The following is a 7,789-nucleotide window of genomic DNA, read 5'->3' as shown; positions in this document are numbered from 1 at the left end:
CAGGGAAGTCCAGCTAATCAGTTGTTGTATTCGAGTGTATTCGACTGTATTCATGGAGTGAAACATGGGACTACAACTGGACAGATTATTGTATTCGACTGTATTCACGGCGTGAAATAAGGGATTACACTATTTTTAAAACAGAAAGTGAATCAATTAACACAATAGACTCCTAATATAACTCAACAAACTCAATTATAACATACAAAATTTGTAGTTTCAGTTATAAAAAAGATTCTCAACCAAAAAATACCCCAAAAACATAGCAATATTCAGAGAAATTATATAATACATCTGAATACATAAATTATATTAATTAAAAAAAACTTATGAATACATTCATGACATATAGTGAATACGATGAAATACATAGAATACAACAGGATACATTGATATACAATGAAAAAAAAGACAAAGAATACAATAAAATACATGAAATACAGAGACAAGTATGGATGGTCGATTAGAGGCCGGTGCAGAGCTCGAGTCCAGTGGTTTATTCAGGAAGGCATGGACGTTAAATCGAATGGACTGCCTGAAAACACTGTGAATTTTTGCGACGACAAATGTTACGGTGGCGAATGGGGCTGATGAATTGGGAAGCAGTGAGATTGAAAGGAGCATCATGCATTTGAAAATGGATAATTCGGACAAAGAGATGATTTGAGAGGAAGTGACAGAAGCACCAGCGGTGGGAGGGTTACACTCGAAGTCCACAACAATTGGGTCTTGAAGATTAAGATTAAGAGAAATTATAGCAACAAATGAGAACAATCGAGCAAAAATTAGGGTTTATGCTGAGATTGGGGAAGAAGGAAGCGGTGTGGGTGAGAGTTTCTCTGATTTTGGGCGAGTTTACGGTGAATGGGAAAGAGAATAGAGTGTATCAAAATAAGAGAGAGAAAGAACGTGTATTGTGGCTTAAGTGTAGGAGATAACCAAAATTAGAAATTTTACTATAAACGATAAAAGGTATCTATAGAATATAATTTATTTAAATGATATTTATTTAATATAAATAAGGTGTTAACCTTTGCTATATGATGTAAAAATTCCAATATAAAAAGCAGAGGTTATATAAAGTTCACCAAAGATTATAAAAAGGAATAGCTGGGCACTTTCTCACGTGGCAGAAAGTTACTCCAAATTGTTGATCAGTAAAAGTTGACGACAGAAAAAGATGACGACAGAAAAAGAAACCGTCGCCTGAGAGATTCGAACTCTCGCGGGGAAACCCCATGTACTTAGCAGGCACACGCCTTAACCACTCGGCCAAAGCGACTTGTTGAAACAAACTGTAGTTATCTTTTTAAAGTAGAATAATACGTATTTCATTAATTCTTCTATCCACCTTTTTAATACTTTATGTTAATTACTTATTATGCTGCTATAATAATAAATTGGGATAAGCCAGTAATTATTGCTGTATGCTGCTATAATAATGTACTGTAACACGCTAAATTTCGGTCTAGAAAGTAGGCAATATATACCAACTTTCTTCTTTTTTTTTGTTTTTCATCCGGTGTCCGGTACCATATTGGGGCCCGACTAAATCTGAATTCGCGCCGGGAAGTCTCACATTGGGGGGTAAAGCATTCCCTAACAAAGGCGATTCCATACCCAGGGACTCGAACCCGAAACCTCTAGTTAATGATGAATGAGTATTTACCACTCCACCACAACCCTTGTTGGTCCCAACTTTCAATATGTAGAAAATAGGGTTACTTGACCTATTTGGACCAAATTCAAACTGTAATACAGTCAAATTTTCCTATAAAGATCATCCTTTAAAACAACACTTCACTATAACGGTTAAATTTTCTTTGAAAGCAATTTTTCATGTTATATTATAATATATTTTTTCTATAACATCACTTCACAATAGTAGTAAAAATATATCGAAACAAACGAGACAGTTATAGAAAGGTTTTAACTGTAAATGAAAGTCATAGAACAGGTTCAACGCCATGAAAAAGGGTTCCCCTGCACAAATTCTCCACCACCTATTGTGATGAACACCTAGTCTTTTTCTTGCTTTATTGGCAAAATTGTTCTAAGAATATTATCATGTTATAGCATCAAGTAAAATTGAGTTCTTAATTATTGTAACCAAAAAATTCCTCGTCTCAACTTGACACTACCAAATTTATTTATGCTTATTGGTTCCTTAGGCAATATACCATTTACTTCTTGGAATATTTCTTCCTCTTTTGGAAGTATATAACTATATATAAATATGTGGAATCAAAAGGGTATCTAATATTTAACTGTTCTTTACCAAATATGATGTTGATACCAAAAAAAGAAGAATTACCGTTCTAACTTGGCTAATATCTTAATTTTTTTGTTTCTTTTAAACATAAAACTAGTATTAGTACCCGCGCAATGCGCGAACAAAAATCATGTCAAATTGTGATGTAGGCTGTTTGAATCATGTGCGAATAACCTTAAAATATAAACCTCTGAGATAAAAATAATATAACATTAGATATTAATTACGAAGAAGGATATGAAATTATTGTTTAAATCTCGTAGTAGACAACCTATTTTTTTAATATATATTTGTAGTAGCATAACCCTTATTTTTAGTACTTGCATTTCGTTTCGCTGTCAATATTAAAGAATACTAAACATGTCATGTTATGATTTGTCTTGTTTGAGCATATTAAATAATATTATTTTAATAAAATTCTTACTACCACTTTGTTTTTATTTGAAAGTCAAATATGTCTTATTTATCACATCATTTTTATGCAAATTATTTTTTGGTTATTTTCTTATAGTTATTGTATTATTTATTATTTAATATTATTATACTATTACATAATTTTTTATTAGCTTAATAATTAAATTAATGTATTGCTTATTATCCTTTAATAGTCTTTAATAAATATAAATATTTTATTCTTGAAATTTGATATAATTTTACGTTTGTAACCTCTTATTTCGGAATTTTTTAATCATTTAAATTTAAAGTAATATTTTAAACTATAATTTAATTATTTTGTTTTTAAATTAATTTAAAGTATAAGTATCCTCACACTGCCTCTATTTTTTATTCATTCTCTTCCCTACTACAATATTTTAATTAGTTTTTATATTAATGTTTCACCTATAACAAAAATAATATCATATTTTATTTTAAATTATAACTTTGAATTAATTTATTTGATTATTATATTCCAAGTGTATTGAGTTCTCTTAGTAATTATTTTTGTATTAAATGCAGTTAAATTTTCTTTCTTTTTTATCGTTAAGATGCAAATTTAATTTTTAATTTTATTAGTAAAATTACCTATATTAGAATTTTATTTTGTATTTTTAAAATTTTATTTTAATCATAAAAAATATTTCTTAATTATTTTGAACCTATTATATCTGAATGTTGTAGCAATATTTTCAGTGTCATATTATTTCTTTATATAAATTTTCTTTATTTTTTAGTTTTAAGATACAAAATTAATTTTTAATTTTTATTAGTAAAATTACCTATATATAAATTTATTTTTTATTTTTAAATTTTTATTTTTTATTTTATTTTTCATAAATAAGACTTCAATTTTGTGGTATTATCTATAGTTTGAGCATTCTCATCATAGTTATAAGAACTTTCTAATCTCAAATAGTCTTTCCCTTTCATTTCGATTAGTACATTTTTAATAATTTAACGTAATTTTGCTATTTTTTAAACTGATATATAGTCTTATTACGTTTTTGTGTGGCTTTTCATTAACTTGTAACTTTATTTAATATCATTATCAACTACTATTATTTAATATAATATAGATAAATATATAATTTTTTAATCATTAAATAAATATTTATTTTGATTTAAAAATATTGCTTGAAAATTTTAAATTATTTAAATTTTAATAATATTTTTAAGTATTGTATATTTACTTTATTTTATTTTCTAAACTTATGATTTATACATATCCTCACATTATCTCTAATTTATTTTTATTATTCAATATTATTAGTTTTTGATTTTGTATATTAGACTTGAGTTACGTGGACTTACCCATATTATGACTTTTCTTATCACAATATAAAAGACTTTCTTATCTCAAATTTAAATTATTTTTACCCTTTTTCTCTATGATAAAAAATCTGAATTTATATTTTTTCTCTATTTAGTCTTTATTTTTTATATTATATTATTCAATTCCTAATATTAATACATTGTCATGTGAATTTTTATTAGCTTGTTTGAATTTAATATATATTTCTGTCACACTTATTCTAATATAATATAGATAAAAATTAAATAACTTTCCCATCTCAACTTCAAATATTTTTTTATCATTCTATTTTCTAAATTGGACCGCATTTTAAAAATTCATGTTATGCTTTCAAACTTAAACTAACTAAACTCAATTCAAATATTAATCATATAAAAATATTTTCTTAATTATTTGAACCCATTATATCTAAATAATATAGTAATATTTACGTATAAAATATTTGTTTGCCCGATTTATCAATATTAATATGACTTTATTATTCTTGTTATTAAAATATTTTTACTGATTCTTTAATTTTTTTTCTTACCTTATAAAAAATTTGTATACTTTATATAAGATCTTATTTTGCTGCTTGAATTTTTAAAATTTTTAAACTCAATAAATCTTTAATATCTTAAGTAAATTTTAGTTTATTTTATATTTTAACTTACTCCAAAATATAAATAATCATAAGTTATCTCAATTTACGTATCTCTATATTTTTTATTTTTTCTATTATATTTATTTAATTAATTTTTTACCTTTTTATTTCTAGCTAATATAGAAGAAAAATCTATGAGTGGATCAATATATAGATACAAATATACATATAAATATAAATATAAATATAGATATATAGATTAGATTTGTCTAAGATCTATTTAGATTATGTATAGGATTCATTAAACTACTTCCATTAATTATGTTTCTATTTATAATTCCTAATTATTAATGTTGTCCTAAAACTGCCAAGTGACTTCATTTTAGCTTGCCACTTGGCTTAACCACAATGCATACTACTCTCCTTTTAATATAATATAGATGAGAAATTCCAAAAAAGAATAACATCTATTATTGTCCCCCTCGATTCTTATAAATATCTAAAGGAATTAAAGGAAGAAAATTAGTGCATTTAGCAATCTTCCTTTTCAATAAAAAGTTAAAACAAATAAACGAGGAAACAAATTAAACCTATAATCTTTAGCCTTATCCATATTAAATCACTTCTAAATTAGCAAATGACAGAAAAGAAAATAACTCTATACTTAGCTCTTTAGGTTATATATTACCATTTTCACTATTCAAAAAATGAGCATATATACAAATCAAAGACTCCTAGTATTATTCTCATTGAAACACGCTTTAGTTGTAAAATATGAGTATGAATTTCATCCAACACAAAACCTTCTTCTTTTTCTTGTTTTTGGCATTCAACTTTACACAAAAAATAAATGGAGCCAAAGTTCACATTCATATAGTCAATGGTTTACCTACAAATTCTCCTACATTAACAATTCATTGTGCATCAGGAGATGATGATTTAGGGTATCATGACCTTCCTATATATGGGGATTTTAATTTCTCATTTCGTGAGAATATTTGGGGAAGAACTCTTTACTTTTGTCATTTTTGGTGTGGTTCAAAAGATAAAAGTTTTGTTGTGTTTTTTGATTCTGATGGGAGTACACCTTCTGGTCCATTTTATTATTTGGTTAAGGATGATGGATTTTATTTAGCTAGAAGGGATAATCCTGCTCCAGAAGACTATTCTATGTATCAGACTTGGTAAATGAATTTCCAATTTTCTTATTTCTGGGGAATTGTAAGCTTTGTTTTATAAAATCCTTCTTTGTTATGCATTGGTGTCAATTAGTATGACCATTCGTTCGTCATCATGAAATTAGTGTAATAAGAGTAGTGTCGTCCTACCTCTCTCTTGCGATATCCCTATATAATAACTATTCAACAACAAAAAAATATCAAGTTTTTCTCGGAACACATTTTTAAGGTATACTTTACCTTTCTCTAATAGTTTTTACATATAACAGCAATAACGATATTTATGCAGAATGCTCTTTATAAAATTACCCCCTCTATCACAGCCATATAAAATCTCTACGATTACTAATAATAATTGTAAAAATCTGCAAAAAATATTTTCCATTGAACAAGTTTTCATCTTGCATAATACATAGGATATGAAGATTTACACATGATATCTTTTTCATTAGAAAAGACGCCAAAGAATATTTAGATAGAAGATTCAACTGTTAAGCTCCTAGATTGCTCCAAACGAAAAGCTACCAGGTACTCTTATGCCGAAAGTTTTGATACAAATCTTCGCAAATTCAAGCATTATATCGCTAGAAAAAAAAATAGAATCTATGAAATAAGATACATTTACGAAGTTCTCCAGTCAATCTTGAAAGAATTTATTCTTTTAGTAGTTTTAAAATTTGTGCACTAGAGCTTAAATCTTTGTCTATAGCAGCCAAAAAATATTTAAACGTCAAATATTATTATAGGTATATAACAACAATTTACTATAAAAGTCAAAAAATATCGGAACAAATGATACTATCATAGAAAAGTTTGACTATAGTAAATTTTATGCGTTTTGACGCTTTGAAATAATCGAATCCCAAGGAAATTAATTTGGGAGTTAATTTCTTAAATGCTTCACGCAAATTGATGAAATTATGTAATTAGTAATGTCATTTTGAAGGGAGCATTGGAGCAATAATAAAATTCTCTATGTGTGGCTTATAGATCACATATTCGAACCGTGGGAGCAACCATCACACTCCTTGGATGCTACTCCTCTCCTTACCTTGTGTGAATACGAAATACTTTGTATATTAGTTTTTTTTTGTTTTTTTGTTTATTATTTATGTTACTAATATCAGTTCGCCTTGCCTATTTAGTGTGGAAATTCATAAAGTAGGTTCATTGTCTGGTTTTATAAAGATGTTGTAGTAGCCGAAGATGGTGCGCTTCTTTGAAACGTGTTAATTCTTAGTTCTGAAGTACCCCTTCCGTTCCCTTTTGGTGTACACGGACATAACACTCCTAATAATAAATAAAGTAGATATTTTATTATAATAATCATAATAATAATAATAAATAGTCTCAATAATTTGGTAAATGAATAATTAATGATAACGTAAAACAATTAAAAATATTTTTTTTCTTAATTTGTGAAAGTAGACAAATAAAAAGAAAAATATTTTTTTAGTATAACAGACAAATAAAAAGAACCAGCGGGAGTAGTTCATAACTTAAGTTTTCTCTCAAAAAATAAAAGAATTCGAAAAATCCACTTTCAAATATCGATACCCATTGATCCGCAGCCGATCGAAATATAAATATATTAAATATTGTATTTAGTCCAAAACTAGATAGGAATATGATTTAAACTCTATGGGATTGTTTGGTACAATGATAGAATATCTCATAGGATTAGCTATCCCACTTTCTATATGGGATAGCTAATACCATATAATTTTAGTGTAAAAGTTATTCCGGGATTAGCTAATTCCTAAACCAAACATAGAATAAAGTTAATCGTAAATTTTATCCCTGTATGGGTCAAAAGTTATCTCTAAAATGATCTAACCATGTTAAAATTAAGAAGGCATTCATAGACTGCCAATACGATTTTAATGAAGACCTGCCCAAGGTTGGTAATTCTAGAAATGATGAAGGTTGCGGTCGAAGAGTCAGCAATGATCAAGGTCGAGAAGCCGTCGTAGATCAAGGTCGAGGTCGAGCATCCTATACAGAGT

The 7,789-nt window shown here is 27.1% G+C and overlaps 1 non-coding gene across 1 annotated transcript; it reads right to left on the bottom strand.

Annotated features, from left to right (window-relative positions):
- Window positions 1-1,200: 1,200 nt before the first annotated feature.
- On the bottom strand, window positions 1,201-1,282 carry TRNAS-GCU (transfer RNA serine (anticodon GCU)). Its single transcript has one exon. It is a non-coding gene; the product is annotated as a tRNA-Ser (tRNA).
- Between the last annotated feature and the right edge of the window lie 6,507 nt (window positions 1,283-7,789).

This window comes from Nicotiana tabacum, chromosome 11 (genome assembly GCF_000715075.1).
Source record: "Nicotiana tabacum cultivar K326 chromosome 11, ASM71507v2, whole genome shotgun sequence".
NCBI classification, from domain to species: domain Eukaryota; kingdom Viridiplantae; phylum Streptophyta; class Magnoliopsida; order Solanales; family Solanaceae; genus Nicotiana; species Nicotiana tabacum.
Note: the sequence above shows the minus strand (reverse complement) of the source record. Positions and strands in the feature narration are given on the sequence as shown.